Source organism: Danio rerio, chromosome 2 (assembly GCF_049306965.1).
Source record: "Danio rerio strain Tuebingen ecotype United States chromosome 2, GRCz12tu, whole genome shotgun sequence".
In the NCBI taxonomy this organism is placed as follows: domain Eukaryota; kingdom Metazoa; phylum Chordata; class Actinopteri; order Cypriniformes; family Danionidae; genus Danio; species Danio rerio.
In genome coordinates, this window is record NC_133177.1 from 21,252,428 (window position 1) to 21,269,582 (window position 17,155).

The 17,155-nt window shown below is 36.2% G+C and overlaps 1 long non-coding RNA gene across 1 annotated transcript; it reads left to right on the forward strand.

Annotated features, from left to right (window-relative positions):
- The first annotated feature begins 1,498 nt into the window (after window positions 1-1,498).
- On the forward strand, window positions 1,499-14,586 carry LOC141378034 (uncharacterized). The gene is made up of 3 exons (XR_012391327.1): window positions 1,499-1,559; window positions 1,696-1,858; window positions 14,397-14,586. It is a non-coding gene; the product is annotated as an uncharacterized lncRNA (long non-coding RNA).
- The last annotated feature ends 2,569 nt before the right edge of the window (window positions 14,587-17,155 follow it).

Genomic DNA, 17,155 nt, shown 5'->3' on the forward strand with positions numbered 1-17,155 from the left:
TTTGTTTTGTGTTATGGCTTTATTTTTGATTCTTGTATATTTGACATGTCTCAGTCAGTTTGTGAAAGATTATGTTGGAATTGAGTTTGGCCTAAATTGTTTTGAATTTGAAAGACAAATAAAAAGTTAATAAAAATACCAGCATTTTTTTAAGTGCATGCAATTGTTTGAAAATATGCAAATTACTTATGAATTAATTTTTGTTAGCAAGTAGTTGAAATATAAAGACTGCTGGCTTGTTTCAATTAAAGTCAAACACAGACAAAAAAAAAAAAAAGTTTGTTTTATTTTTCTAATCGAATTGCTGTGTTTGTCCATATTTTAACCAAATTGGTTTAAAACAACTTGGTTTGAAGCAACTACTCATCATTTTTAGAGTGTATAATAATGACTCTACAGGTTTATAGCATCTATATATAAGTCTAAAAACCTTTTATAACTCAGTTTAGGCTTTAAAAGAGGCAGACAAGAATGTCTGCAGTGCATGCTTAAATAAAGAATAAAACATATTGATGGTGTGGACACTAATATAGTTATTGTTACAGTTATGTACACTCACCAGAAACTTAATTAGGTATCCTGTTTAACTGCTTGTTAAATGTCAAATATCTAATCAGCCAATAACATGGCAGCAATTCAATGCATTTAGCCATGTAGGCATGTTGAGCTTCTGAAGGTTAAACTGAGTATAAGAATGGCGAATAAAGGTGATTAAAAAGTGCCATAGAATGTACATCTGCATAGCTGAATAAGGGTTCATTACACAATAGTGACATAGGTCGAGTCTCAGAGACTCATTGATTCCTCATTCTCATGTAAATCCAGTAAGCGTACAATCCCAGTGAAAAACAAGCCAATCAGAATAAAACATTGACTTGATTGGCCACAAGGTAGTGAGATTGCAGCAATTTCATAAATAGTTTCTTTATTCCTAAATTGAATACAGCTTATTATATTTCCTACATATCTAGGAGAGACCATTAGCTCTGGGGTAAGTAAATACAACAGCATCCTATCTGTTTAGAAAACCCAAAATCATTGTGGATACATAACCTGTATATATTTCTGGAGAGCATGAAAAACAGTGAAATCAGGAGTTACATTTTTTGCAGTTTTTGTTTTCACGAATCCACCAGAGGGTGATGTGTATGTTTTTTGAGACCTCTATTTTTTCTTGCGAGTGCCATTCACGCCTGCTCTTCTCACATAAATCCACCAGAGGCTGCTGTGGACTGATTGACTGACCGACCAACACCCTCACCCACCCTCTTTCCTAAACAAAACTGACAGCATTTTCAAAAGCAATCCAGAAAAAAAGCCCTCACGGCCACCTGTTTTTCACAACATTTTTAGATCTTATCACATTCTCACCCTGTTATTTACTTGTTTATTTTATTTTATTTTTTTTTTTTTTACTTCTGTTTTACCTGCTTTCTGGAACCATTCTTTGTCGGACTTGAACCCCATTGTCGTGGTCAACTCCACTCCGACTCCCAAGTCCTCAGACGCAGTGAGCCACTGGGCAAACTGGTAACAGTGGAAAAGCCACCCACACAGAGGTAAGCAGTCAGCTTTTTCATCAATCTTCTAAATGGCGTAAACCTCAACATAAATTTTCAATCTGTAAAACAGATACTCAAACATAGAACCTGAATACAAAATATTAATTACAAAAACATTTCTCTCCTTAAACAGGATGATTTTGATGTCCGCTTTTGATGTCATAAGCCGCTGCCATCTCTGCACTCGATCTGGCCGGCCCAGCACTGAAGTCCAACTTTCCCGGACAAACAAACAAACGGACAAACAAAGACGTGTGCATTTGGCATCCTGCAATGAATGCAGGGGAAAAGTACAGGTAAGTGTCCATGTAAGTGTGTGTGTGTTTGTGTACCAGCGCAGCTGTCGAAGGAGGTTGGAAGAAGCCTCACTTCTTCATATGCATTAATTATATTATAGCCCTTGCCATTTCTTTGAAGTGCAGTGAGTGCACTATTCTGTGCTTCGGATTGGCTATTTAAATGGGTCTGTCATGTTACGCCTGGTGTTGGCAGTGGGTGGGTTATAGAGATCAAGCATTCCGACATGGAATGCACAGTTCCCATAGGACTGCAGCATTGTTTTTCAGATTAACAAGTATGTTTATTTAGTATGTTTCTTAAATATCTGCAAACAAATTATGATATTGTAATTAATGTATGGCGAAGCAGTGGTGCAGTTGGTAGTGCTGTCGCCTCACAGCAAGAAGGTCGCTGGGTCGCTGGTTCGAGCCTCGCTCAATTGCCGTTTCTGTGTGGAGTTTACATGTTCTCCCTGCATTCGCGTGGGTTTCCTCCTCTCCCTGCGTTCGCTAGGGTTTCCTCCGCGTGCTCCGGTTTCCCCCACCATTTCTTTGAAGTGCAGTGAGTGAACTATTCTGTGCATCTGAATGGCTGTTAAAATGTTTTTGTCATGTTGCGCCTGGTGCTGGCAGTGGATGGGTTATAGAGATATGTTTTTTGATAAACAAGTATGTTCACTTAGCATGTTTCTTCAATATCTGCAAACACATTATTATATGTTAAGAGTCATGAACTTACATACATACGGAAGCGTAGAGCTTTTCTGAGCTTTATCACAATTGTACAATATACTTTTCACGTTCTTACAATATAATATCACGTTTGTACAATATAATATCACGTTTGTACAATATACTTTTCACGTTCTTACAATATAATATCACGTTTGTACAATATAATTATCACGTTCTTACAATATAATATCATGTTTGTACAATATAATTATCACGTTATTACGTGAAAACTTTATTGCTTAGGCTACGTTTACCTGGTGCGATCAGAGCGTGAGAAAATGTCTCGTTTTACAGAATTAATTAAGTTCTATTTTATGCTTGGATTGAGACATGGGGAAATTTTGCAGCTACTGATTGTAATTACTAGACCCAGTAATAAAACAGTTATTGACGTTATGATCCATACTCCATCGCAAGAATCTTTGCATGTCTGCCATTGTGACATTTTCTGTTCCCAGATCGTATCGAATCCGGGAAGGTGTCCCAAGCCTCTTTTCAACTTCTGCTATGAAATAACCAGCAATGATTTTGGGATCACTGTTTGTTGAAAAGGCATGAAGCCAAATCATAGCTCTCGAAAACCCATCAATGGCTCCATTTATACAGATTTCAAAGGGCTTCAGTTTGTCGTAGGAGTCGACGTGGTATGTCGGCAAATCAATGGCAATATTAATCGAGCGCAGCGGTGATGTTTGCGTGCGTTTAGAAGTGAACCGTGAGCAGATTACAGGTCTACACGCGAGAAAACTACAGCTATCGAGCGCACAGGGGATCTTCACGCGCGCACTCAACTGATCCAGCGCGAGAAAAAAAAGTCCCGCGCATGCACATCATCATCTGTGCGCACGTATGGCGGCAAATAACGTGATAATTATATTGTACAAACATGATATTATATTGTAAGAACGTGATAATTATATTGTACAAACGTGATATTATATTGTAAGAACGTGATATTATATTGTAAGAACGTGAAAAGTATATTGTACAAACGTGATAAAGCTCAGATTTTTTTTTTTACCTGGGTGGCAGCTCTACGCTTCCGTACATACAGAACCTTCAAGTGACTTTTAAAATGTCATGTTGTTAGTGCAAGACGGGGCAGTTTGAGTATTTCAGAAGCTGTTGATCTACTGGTAGTTTCTACTGATCTTGTGGTACAGTATGTGAGATATTTTCTATATTTACTCTTTGTGACCCTTAGAGCCAACTGGTCATTGTTTAAATGCCTCAGGTTATCTGAGAAATCATTGTTGCTGACCATAGCCATCTCTTTATGTGACTGTTTGAATCTTTGTCACCCCTTTGCCATTGTAAAGGTGGGCCACTTTAGGCAGTTATGCCCTTCGGCCCAGACAAAATGAATGTGAGCCTGAAGTGGCCCACCTTTACAATGGCAAAGGGGGGTCAAAGATTCAAATTTATATATGGGCCATTTAAGGCAAAGATTTGGCACTTATGGCAAAATGTAATCTAAATGTGAGCCCAATGTGGCTCATGTGGAAAATGATCAATTTGGCCCAAATGACAGAGGACAAATGTGAGGCACAGTTGGCAAAAATAGTGGCATTGTCATTTAAGGGTAATCTGGGTCTAAACCTAAAGTGGCTCACACGTGTAGGTGCAAATGTGGCCCAGTTATCTTAAAACATATGTAGGCTACTTTTGGCAAATATTTGGCACAGTTAGCTCTGGCTAATGTGGCTGTGAGCCTAAAGAGGCCCAGAGGAGATATGGCAAGTGTGGTCCAGTTATCTTAAAACATATGTGGACCACATAGACTAAATACACCATCATGAAGAAAAGTGTTTGTTTTAGATGGGCTCACAAACCTGAACCTCCTAATATAAATGTTCTTTTGGGCTGCTGTAACTTTTAAGATCTTTGCTTGAAAAGTTTGTTCATATAAGCAAAGAAAATGAAGTGAGGCACAACCTGTGATGAAATAGAATAATTCACTGATGTTTGCCAATGTTTATTCCATTATTAGAAGTAATAGGCCAGATCTGGGCCAGAATAAAAGCAAACTGTGGCCCAAAATAGGATTAGTTCTGGTTCATTTGCTTGAATTCTGGCTAATATGTGGTAATATGTAAGTGTCTTTTGTGGGCCGGATCTGGGCCAGAATTAACGTAATCTGTGGCCTAGAATAGGGTCAGTTCTGGTTCATTTGGTTGAATTCTGGCTAATATGTGATATTGCTATAGCTTAATTGTGGCCCAGATCTGGCAAACAGGAGTGGACCGCACAAGTACCATCACTGCATGCGGTGTGTGGGCTGGATGTAAGTGTTTGGTGTGGGCCGGAATTGAGCCACATGAATTTTGCTAGCTGGGATACCATGACACAACATTCAAATCATCTCAAACTGGTTTCTTATACATTGCATTGAGTCCACTAAAAGCAAACAGCTTCTACAATCAACAGATTTCCATTCAATAGAGGTATACTGGAAAAGGAGATTCAGATCATGAGTGTGCAGCCAGTAAATCTTCAGCAATCATTTGATGATTCGTCAATACATGTCATCATTGACCAATATGTTTCCCAGTATTGGTGAATCAACACCTCAAGGAATTATGGCAGTTCTGAAGGCCAAACCTTGGTCTAAAATGCGCTACACCTAATAAAATGGCCAGTGAGTATATCAAGCTATTATTGTTTCTGAACAGACCTTCATTTTCCCCCAAACATAAACACCATAGGACTGTATTGGACAACATGATGTTCCTCTGTGAATGATGGCGAAATTTGATTCGCACTTCTGGTAAAAGCCATTTTTTTTACACTGTGGTAGAAGTCAAATCGATCCATCAGATTTCTCATTAGCTGAAGAAGAGGAAGAACTAGTTAATGATAAAAGGAATTGGCCCTGCTGCTTTGATGCTATCTGTAGACTGCCGGCCTGGAACAGATGTATAGACTAAGTGACCTTCCTCTGCGAACAACGTCTACCAGACCTCAATGATTGTCTGACCTCTTCACAGCTATAGCCAACAGCTAGAAAAGACTCTACAGCGTTACGTACTGAAGGCACACAGCTCAATGTCAAACATCTTCTGAATAAAACAAGATCGGAATACAGCTTTTTTTTTCATAGTATTGACTCAAAAAAAGCTGCTTGTGTACTTACCCAGAAATGTTAGCAGAAAAACATTGCAAAAAACGAAACTGCTGCATAAACAGTATGAACATCTCTTATTAATGAAGAAAAACGCAACATCAGGCTTGAATATTAGCCTTTTGATATAGTTTGCCACATTTTCCGGTCATTCTAGCAGTGTCAGAAATTGCCCGCACATTAAAAAAACTGATGCCCAGCCTGAATTTACAATGAGCTTCACGCAGCAAATAACACACTTACAGATATTTGACATTCCCTTGTAGACGCTTGAACTCTTGTGGTTTGAATTTAGAGTAGTTCAGTTTTCCCTGCCGATCAGCACTTCTGTATTCCCAGCGGTGAGAGGAGCACATTGTGCTGCCGCCGAACACTTTTCTAGCTCACTCGTTTCATTCATATTTATGCCAGCTCATCTAAATTGTCCTCTCTAATAACGTGTGATCTGCATACTCTCGCTTATATCAAGCACATTCATCTTTTTTTCAGAGCTTTTGGAAATATTTAAATAGTTTTAAATGGCAGTGCGGTGGAAGGATGTACAGTTGGTTCAGTGAAAAATAAGTGTGTAGATAAAAAAAAATAGTCCAAATCTAGTGAAAAAAATACATTGTTGTTGTTGCTGTTGTAATTTAGAAAAATAAAAATCAATAAGATATTTACCTTTCACAATGAATACATTATTATGAATGCATAGATCAAATCTATTCAATAATATTTACACTCACAGGCCACTTTATTAGGTAAACCTAACTAGTACAGGGTTGTACCCCCTTTTGCCATCAGAACTGCCTTAATCCTTTGTGGCATATACTCAGCAAGGTTGATGCGAATGTCTCATTCCACCACATTCCAAAGGTGCTCTATTGGATTGAGTTCTGGTGACTGTGGAGGCCATTTGAGTGCAGTGAACTCATTGTCATGTTTAAGAAACCAGTCTGAGATGATTCTTTATGAGATGCTGTGTTATCCTGCTGGAAGCAACCATCAGAAGATGGGTACACTGTGGTTATGGATGGACATGGTCAGCAACAATACTCAGGTAGACTGTGGCATTGACACGATGCTCAATTGGTACTAAAGTGTGCCAAGAAAATATCCTCCACACCATTACATCACCACCACCAGCCTGAACCGATGATACAAGGCAGGTAGGATCCATGCTTTCATGTTGTTGATGCCAAATTCTGACCCTACCATCCGGATGTCGCAACAGAAATCGAGACTCATCAGACCAGGCAATTAAACCACAGAATTGCCGCTCACTGAATATTTTCTCTTTTTCGTACCATTCTCTGTAAACCCAAGGTATGGTTGTGTTTGAAAATCCAAGTAGATCAGCAGTTTCTGAAATCTGATACCAGCCCATCTAGCACCAACAACCATGCCATGTTAAAATCACTGAAATCTCTTTTCTTCCTCATTCTGATGCTCAGTTTGAACTGTAGCAGATCGTCTTGACCATGTCTACATGCCTAAATGCATTGAGTCGCTGCCATGTAATTGAGTGATTAGAAATTTGCGTTAACGAGCTGTTGAACAGGTGTACCTAATATAGTGGCCAGTGAGTGTATTTACATAATGTTAAAAATGAGATGTGCTGTTAAGTCATTACCTACAAGACATACACTTTTAATATATTTTATATTAAATATACTGATATTATTATTTTTATTATATTGGGTGACGCAGTGGCGCAGTAGGTAGTGTTGTTGCCTTACAGCAAGAAGGTTGCTGGATCGAGCCTTGGGTGGGTCAGTTGGTGTTTCTTTGTGGAGTTTGCATGTTCTCCCTGTGTTCGCGTGGGTTTCCTCCAGGTGCTCCAGTTTCCCTCCCAGTCGAAAGACATGCCGTACAGGTGAATTATAGGCAAAAATTTTTCCGTAGTGTACGAGGGTGTATGGATGCTTCCCAGAGATGGGTTGCAGCTGGAATGGATAAGTTAATTCTGCTGTGGCGACTCCAGATTAATAAAGGGACTAAGCCGAAAAGAAAATGAATGAACTAAAATAAATTATGATGATAATAATAATAGAATTATATATTTTCTTAATTATGCTTCATTATAAATATTTTTATCGAGATAATGAACTACATCATCAAAATAATAGATTCGGACATTAAAATAAAAATAGTGCCACAACCTGTAAGCACTCACAGAATTAAATATTAGCAATTTTCTTTCTCCCTTCTCATTTCCACCACTAGCACTCTTCAACGCCAGAGGACAGAAAAGATGATAAAAAGGAGAAATTGAAGGTTACGATGTCACTTTGATGACAAGGGGAGCTAACGCAATTATCCCGTTACACAATATGAAAGTGTTTTTATTGCACGGGGCGTTGTGAGGCATTTCCATAAGCTCTGGGTTTCATGTTAAAACACCCTTTGGGATTCAATCTGCATCAATCATTTATTATTCTTAAGTAAGACATTAGATTCTCATCACCTCTGTCATGGCGCGGTGTAACAGAGGCTGAGTAAAGCACTTCATGACACGTCTATTGATCACAGTTGTACGGTGAGTGTGGACCGGCTTCAGGAGACATTGCCGAGCTGCAGGCTTCAAGTACATCTCTCACGGGGAGTCTGTGATGAAATATTCAGTTGTTTGGGGCGTCGTTTCCCCCAAGCATGTATAAAAGCCAGTGTGAAATAGAGAGACCTGGACACGACTTGAGTGTGCAGACCTAAAAAACCTCTCCATCTTGAGGACTTCAGATGGGTTGGTGGAATTAAACTTTCATTGAGCTTTAAATGGGTTACAGGCCAGCGGTTGATTCAGCATTTTGCACTTTCTAAAGCTTTGGGGATCTGCCTGCTCACTTAAAGCGGTAGTTCACTTAAAAGTGAGAATATGCTTTATGACAAAATTTCATGGATTTGCTTCACCTCAGGTCAGCCAGGATGATAATATTTTTGGTCTATTTCATAATAGAATTAAAGGGATAGTTCACCCAAAAATGAAAATTCTGTCATTTATTAACATTTGCTTGTTCCAAACCTGTTTGAATTTCTTCCGTCTGTTGAACACAAAAGAGGATGTTTGAAAGAAAGACAGAAATCTGTAACCATTGACTTCCATAGTATTTGTTTTTCTTACTATGGAGGTCAACAATTGCAGGTTTTTAGCTTTCTTCAAAATTTCTTTAGTGTTTAACAGAAGAAAGAAACTCAAACTAGTTAAAAGGGAGATAAAATGATGACGTGGTTTTACTTTTGAGTAAACTATCCATTTAAAGGTGGTTTAGAAGCTATAACTGTGGTAATTTTGTGTGGTTATTTGTAATACAAGTCAAAGGCTACTGACATTTTGAGAGTCAGAAAACATATACAGTACAGACAAATACAATAATACTTTTTGTTGTTGATGATAAATTGAGGACATATAAAGTGAAACAATCAGTAGGTGCTAGAAACTATTGCCTGTAATCCTCAGTCTCAGGAAAACAGTAAGTAAAGTCAGAATTATGAATGATTCATTAATTTTAACTGGATCTTTTTAGAGAACTGAATAAACCAGTTCACCAAATCATTCTGAACCATCTGTAACTGTTTGCAGTTCAGTAAGGTCCAAGCCTTTTATAATATAATCGTTTACATTTTGTTCTAGTTCTTGAATATGATTGGCTAAAAAGTCTTTCATCAAATTGCATGGAGGAGGGCTAACCTAACTAGAAATGTACAAAGGGTCCTGCATTTGTGTTATAAATTGTAGTTTTTTAAGGCTAGAATGGCTGTGTTTTTTAATAAGTATTTCAATTTTTTTATTCAAATAAGGATAATAGACACTTTGAATTTGAATACCTTGGACACTTATGGAACCTCTCTAATCAGGCCCATCACCAACCTGGTAATAGGGGTTGATCTTTTTTATTATTATTATTTTTTGGACCTTTTTGCAGTTATTCACCTCATTTTTTATTTGATTATGCTTTAAATGCTACATTTTAAGTGCTTTTTTGCTGGATTAGCTTGTTGGATGGTTATCACAACCACATCTTTTGATGTACCAAAAACATTTCCTAAAGATTTAGAAATAAAATTATATGTAAAATAAATAAATAAATAAATACTTAATTTAAAAATATTTTTTTTTACATCCTATGTTATTAGAACAAATATTATCACTGACTGGGCAAATAACAAACTGGCCAGCACATTCAACTTTCGTTAGTAAGAATTTAGGACGCCAAATTTTGGCACCAAAATTGGCATAGCAGTCAGAATCGGACAAATAAGCTCATGTATGGGATCACCTTTGTCAGTGAGGTGTGGGTCTTTTCAACCACCCAAAACCCTATGGGCCTGCATGCTATAGTGATTAAACATTTGGTGGCTGTGAGTGTGTGTCTTCATATACATAAACATTCATATAAATTTACTTTGTAAACAGTATGTAACGGTATGTAACAGTCACTCTTTAGTCGGATTACCATAAATTTATTCGAAAACATATAGGATTTACTATTTTTAATACATATATTTTGATGTGATTTTAAGGGGATTCTCTTTTACCCCTTTTTCAAACCGTAAGATATGACTTTTGTGTATCCAGAATGTGTCTTAAAAGTTTCAACTCAAAACTCCCATTAGATTATTATTATAGCTTTTGAAATGTTGGATTTTCTGCTCTGAACACAATGTAGCTGTTTTTTATTTTTGTTTGTTTGTTTTGCCTGTGCCTTCAAGGCTTGTTCTTCCTGCCCACCATTCCCTTGTGCCTGTCAGTGTGTGCTTAAATCTCCGGCTACGTCAGATAAACAGCACAGTGACAGACATGAAGGAAGCAGATCTCACGTACATTTGTGAGAAATACTACAGTAAGAACTTTACCAATGATTAGTTGATGCTGTGGAGTTAATTAAAGCCTTTCTGCAACAATGTGTCACACACAATATCATTTTAAACATTTAAAACTCCAGTTGATTTGCGCTTGTCCTGTCTTGTTGATATGATTATACGTGCTCCTACAGAAACATGTCAATCAAATCAGAGGGCAGTGAAACCACACTCCCATGACACGTTGCAATAGGCCTCAAAATGGGGAGGATTTGGATCCTATTTTAATGCCAGGAAATTAAAATAAAAAATATACTTACTGTATTTTTATCACCACAATATGACTGTGGACACATTATACCTACACACAGTTCTGTCCAAACAGATTAAAAAAGATGATTTTCAGGTATGTTTCGTTGCATGTTTCAGATGATAATTCCACTAAAGGGCGATTATGTCTATTTTTTTCTTTTTTTTTTTTTTGCAAATCTGAAATATAATCTGTGGGTACATTTTGTTTCACACATTCATATCCTTCTCGAAAGAAGAGAACTTAAGTTAAACATGCACTTTGACCACATTTTGCCTTAATTGTATTTCTTTTGTTAAGTTATTGTAAAATCAAAATATTTTCTATATTTAATCTAATATTTAATAAAAAGTATTTTGTATTCCTCAGCAAAACCGCAACAATCCCTTTAAAATTGCATCTATGGGTGGAAGAAAATGTCATTACCATAGGCAGCCATGTTATAAATATAGCAAATTGCATGATTTGAGACATAACCAAAAGCAGGAACAGTGTTACCCTACTATTTCATATGCAAACGGCTGCTTTGCATAGTAAAATGCTTAAGTGTTGCTTACTGGTAAGTTTAACTCATCTAAATGTTCTATCTGCGAGTTTCCTGCTACACACCTCTGTCAGTTTCCTAGGCCATTGTGAGGACACACACCACGCAGCAGCAGCTCCTGACCACAGGAAAGAGGGAGCGGGACCTGTCATAAAGCATTCTCATTTACGGCTGCAGGGTGGATGCCTGGAGGAATAGATAGAGAGAGAGAGAGAGAGAGAGAGAGGAGAAGAGAGAAAACACTACTGTAAATGTCAAGAGATGCTAGTGGAAGGCCACTCAGCACCTCCCAGCCTCCCATGCGAAAAGGCCACTTAGAGCAGTGGGCAGATAGCAGGCTGAGTTTATGTGCTGACCCAGCGCTCCAAATCAAACTTACAAATAGCAGGGGCTGGACGGGCCGGACGGGGGAGGCTGGGGAATGAGAGAGACATTGAAGGGGAGAGAAACTGTGGAAAGATATAAACAGGACTAACAGCAACCTACGTGTTTAGCTCTGACAATACATCATCCAGCTTACTGTAGGTAACTGTAAGTGTAGAGTTGAGAACCTGATCCTGATTTTAAGCACATTTTTTTATAAAAAATTAAATAAATACAACTAAATATTTAAATATAAACCAGTCTTGAACTTTCACGTCTTGCATAATAGTATGCTAGTGTTCGTTTTGTCAGCTATATTTTAGTTTAATCTTAGTCTTACACTGAAAAAAAAAAAGTTTGGCTGCTGGGGTGTCAAAAAAAATAAATAACGGCCGTTAAATTACAAATATTTACCCTAAAATAGCGCCTGGTAAATTACAGAAATTTACAGTAAAATAACAAGCATTAAATTACAGAAATTTGGTTACATTTTAAATTCTGGTAAATATCTGTAATTTATTTTCCATTATTTTGCGGTAAGTTTCAGTAGTTTAACTTCCATTATTTTGCGGTAAATTTCTGTAATTTCATGTCCGTAATTTTGCTGTAAATTTCTGTAATTTAACATCTGTTATTTTGCGATACATTTCTGTAATTTAATTTGCGTTATTTCGCGGCAAATTTCTGCAATTTCACATCTACTATTTTGAGGTAAATTTCATGTAATTTAAAAAATCTTATTTTGCGATAAATTTCTGTAATTTAATGTCTGTTATTTTGCAGCAAATTTCAGTAATTTAACATCCACTATTTGTGGTAAATTTCTGTTATTTAACGTCTGTTTTTGCGATAAATTTCTGTAATTTTATGTAAAATTAAATCAAATCACTTTTATTGTCACATCATCAGCAGCATGTGTGCTATGATGAGTGAAAAGCTTAGGTGCTGGCTACAAAATACAATACAATGACAGTGCAAAATACAGACAGTACAAAACACAGACAGTGCAAGTACAACGACAGAAAAAAAAAAACAGGACAATGTAAAATTGACAGCGATATGTACAATAAATAGTTGTGCACATAGTTGTAATCAGTATCGTTTCAAGTATGGATTGGTTAAAGTGCAGTGCATGCTACATAATGATGGTGTGCAGTGAGGGGTATGGCAGAGTTTGTGTGGGGTGTGTTAAGTGTTCATCAGCCAGAATTTTTCCTTCAGCCAGCTAGTGGTTGATCGGATGCTGCGAAACCGTCTGCCTGAGGGTAGCAGAGAGAAAAGTCTATGGCTTGGGTGGGTGGATTCGCTGATAATTTTCTTGACGTTCCTCATGCACCGCCTGGTGTAGATGTCCTGGAGGGAAGAAAAACTACTACTACGCGTCCAGCAGTTTGCACAATCGTATGTAGGCCTTTGCGATTGCCGCTGGTGCTATTTTCATACCAGGTGGTGATACAGCCATCTGTTATTTGTCTGTTATTTTGCAGTAAATTTCTGTAATTTCACGTCCATTATTTTGAGGTAAATTTCTGTAATTTAATTTCTTTAATTCAACGTCCATTATTTTGCAGTAAATTTCTGTAATTTAACTGGTGTTTTTTTATCCACCCCAGCTGCTGTAAAAAAATAAAAAATAAAAATATGGACATTTTTTTTAGTTCATGAGTATTAAATGTACGTCACTTTTTTTTTTAATTCAACGATTTTCTGTTTTTGCCTGTTTTAGTTTATTTTTCCACATTTTGTGTAATAATATAATTCATTCATTCATTCATTCAATCATTCATTCTCTTGTCGGCTTAATCCCTTTATTAATCCGGGGTCAAAACAGAGGAATGAACCACCAACTTATCCAGCACATTTTTACGCAGCGGATGTCCTTCCAGCCGCAACCCATCTCTGGAAAAGTGTACTGATATATACCTGTTAAAGGGATAGTTTAAAAGAAAATTTAACTATATATTTAACTATAAAACAGCTGGGGTGCCAGAAAAAACATAAAATAATGACTGTTAAATTACAGAAATTTATTGTAAAATAACGGACATTAAATTACAGAAGTTTCCTTACATTTTATTTTCCGGTAAATTTCTGTAATTTAACGTCCATTATTTTACGATAAATTTCTGTAATTAACAGCCGTTGTTTTACTTTTTTTTTCCCCAAAACCCATTCTTTTATCAGCTTGTTCCAAACCTGCTTGAGTTTCTTTTTTTCTGCTGAACACAAAAGAAGATACACTGGAAAATTTGGGAAAAATAGCAATTGACTTTTTTATTGATCCTACTATGCTTCAATATATTGTTCAACGTTTATAACCACTTGAATGTAAGCAAACAGAGAGGAAATTATAATTTTCAGTTGAACCATCCCTTTACTTATTGAAAATGAATGTATACCATGTCTATATCACACGTACAATATAAGCATTTTATAATTATGTAATTTCTTCTTTTCCGTCTTCTTCTTTTAAGTACTACAAGTAAAAAAAAAATTCTCAGAATGTGCATTTTCTTAGTTAACAGGACTTTTCAGACCATGACACTTTGCTTCTTCCCTGTTTAAAAAGTGTCAGGAAAGGGAAAGGCACATAACTTATGCAGGATTTTCCGTGCTGTTCGTAGCATTTTTTCAGGCTTATTTGCATTAATGAAATGGCTGTTCCTTGTCACAGTGTGTTGTCTTTTATTCCCCCTCTCAGAAATCCCAGAGCGGTTCCTCGCAGGAGTGCTGAGGGAAAATCCCACTGTCAGTGACGACAAGACAAATGAATCGCGGTGTCAGGTGCGCGCCACTTCAACGATGACAGATTGAGAAGAACTGTCCCTCCGTCGACAGGCATGCTTCGCTTTTGAATTAATAAATCTGAATAAAATATTTCCCCTCTCATCACGAGGAGCTCTGCCGTATGTTTTCATTCACATAAAGCGACTGACCGAGGTGGTAAACTGCAATTCCACCTGGATGTCAGATGCCAGTTGGTTCGAGCTTATCTATCCGGGAAAAGAAAGAAGGAAGAAAGGAATAAAAAATAAAAATATGTGTGTGTGTCTATATAAGAGGAAATTTTCACAGTATGTCTGATGATATATATTATCATTATTATTTTTTTTTTTTTTCGAAAAAAGTCTTATTTGTTTTATTTCGGCTGGAATAAAAGCAGTTTTTACTTTTTTTAAAAACCATTTTAAGATCAAAATTATTAGCCTCTTTACGCTATTTTTTTTCTGATAGTCCACAGAACAAAACATCATTATACAATAACTAATTGCCTAATTTACCTAACCTGTCTAGTTAACCTAATTAACCTCGTTAAGTCTTCAAATGTCACTTTAAGCTGTATAAAAGTGTCTTGAAAATATCTAGCAAAATATTATTTACAGTCATCATGGCAAAGATAAAATAAATCAGTTATTGAAAACATTAAGTTTGAAAATGTGTTAATGTGTTAACATCTTCTCTCCGTTAAACAGAAATTGGGGGAAATGAACGGGGCTGATGATTATGACTTAAACTGTATGTATAAAGAATAACTAAAAAAAAAAAAGGTAACTAAGAACCAGTTCAGTCAAGTGGATAAAGGTCATTACATCTATAGAGGAAGTAACTATTATTTAAGTTTATAAAATGAATGGCTCTGATACCATTATTGACATTGTTACTGAAACATCTACATATCTGATATATTATATGATCAGTTTGATTATCAGCACATACAGTACAGTTTTCACATAATATATACAGTATCAAATTAAAAGACAATTAAATGGAATTTTGGTATTATTTAATTATTATTTAATGTATTTATATAAATAATAAGTTCATTATGTAAGACATAACTTTCCCTAAATTGAAAATAATATAAAAAAGAAAAAAAAATAACAGTAAAAGTAGTGACAAAAAACTGATTTAATAGTAATTCTGTTAAGAAAATACTTGCTATGTATAAGTTTTTTTTTTTTTTAATTTTATATGTTTTCATTATTCTTTTAGATGAAATATGACCTTTCATCGTATGCTTTCATCAAATAATGACATGGATAGTTAATTCTAGTAAAAAATAGTACATTTGAGTCACAATTGCTTCATTTCTTTATTCATTTTTGTTAAATCATTGCCACAAATTAATATTTTCCTCTTGTTTTGGTAAATCATGTCCATACTGAACTAACTTGTTTCCTCATCTAAAGTTTTATTATAGCAATTTTTTAATTTATTAATTTTCATCATCATTATAATAAAATATTATTAATAATTATTTCACTTTATAACCAAATTGTTAAAGTGTTGGCATAAATCAAAAAAAGTCTAACATGCTATTTTGTAAAGAAGATTTACTTTAAAAATGAAAAAAAATAAATAAATCTAAAGATCCTGATTTATTATCAAGTTATGTGAATGATTTAGTTAATTTGTGGCAATAACCCCTACCCCCATTCACCATGTCATGTCCAGGTCTCCATATTAATTATGAATATTGCGCACTACTTTGAATTAATGAATGGGGGAAGGGGAATTTCACAGATTTTCTATGAACCTTCAATAATACGAATGCACAATGATATCACATAAAAACAAACAGAAGACTATATATCTGTCTCAATGATTTTCCACAAACCGCACTGATTTATTGAGAGCAGCAGCTTTAATCGGCGTGACTAATGACCTTTTAGACAGGAAAACAAAATCCCTTTAAAACCAGGAAAAAGCAAGCAGCGGTATTGTTAAATAGGTGTAAATGCTGCTGGAACAATAGGGAAAGCGTCCCCTGGAATCTGTGGCCCTCAGGAGCAGGATAATATATGTGAACATCTGGTGCGTACAGAGGCCTGCCAGGACCAGACAAAGCCACGTGTCCAGGAATGGATGCACACACTAACACACACACACACACACACACACACACATAAACACACACCAGCTCCCTTGCGACACACACATGGACACCTCACCTGGCCAGCTCAGAAAAAAAAGAGAAAGAAAAACGAGTGAAGACTCAGAGGAACAATGGCTCCTGTAATAGAACTGGCTGAGGCTGAAAAGAGCACAGGATAAAGGAGAAAATGCTGAGAGAAATGAGGGAAGGAAAGACAAGTGGATGAACGGAAAAGGTGAAAAGGAGGAAAGGAAAGAAAGAAAGAAAGAAAGAAAGAAAGAAAGAAAGAAAGAAAGAAAGAAAGAAAGAAAGAAAGAAAGAAAGAAAAAAGACCACATTCATAAGCTAAGACAGACAGACAGACAGACATATACATAGATTTCTAAAAGAGAAAATGCTGAAAGTGCAAAGGGATAAGAAAAAACATAAAAAGAAAGAAATGATAAAAAGAAAGAAAGAAAATATTGCTTCAAACAATTAGATATGCATGTGTTCTTTCTTTCTTTGTTTAACACATTCGTGCCTAAAGGCTAAGAAGAGAAACGAGAAGAAAAGTCAGAAAGAAAGAAATATCTCATTCATGC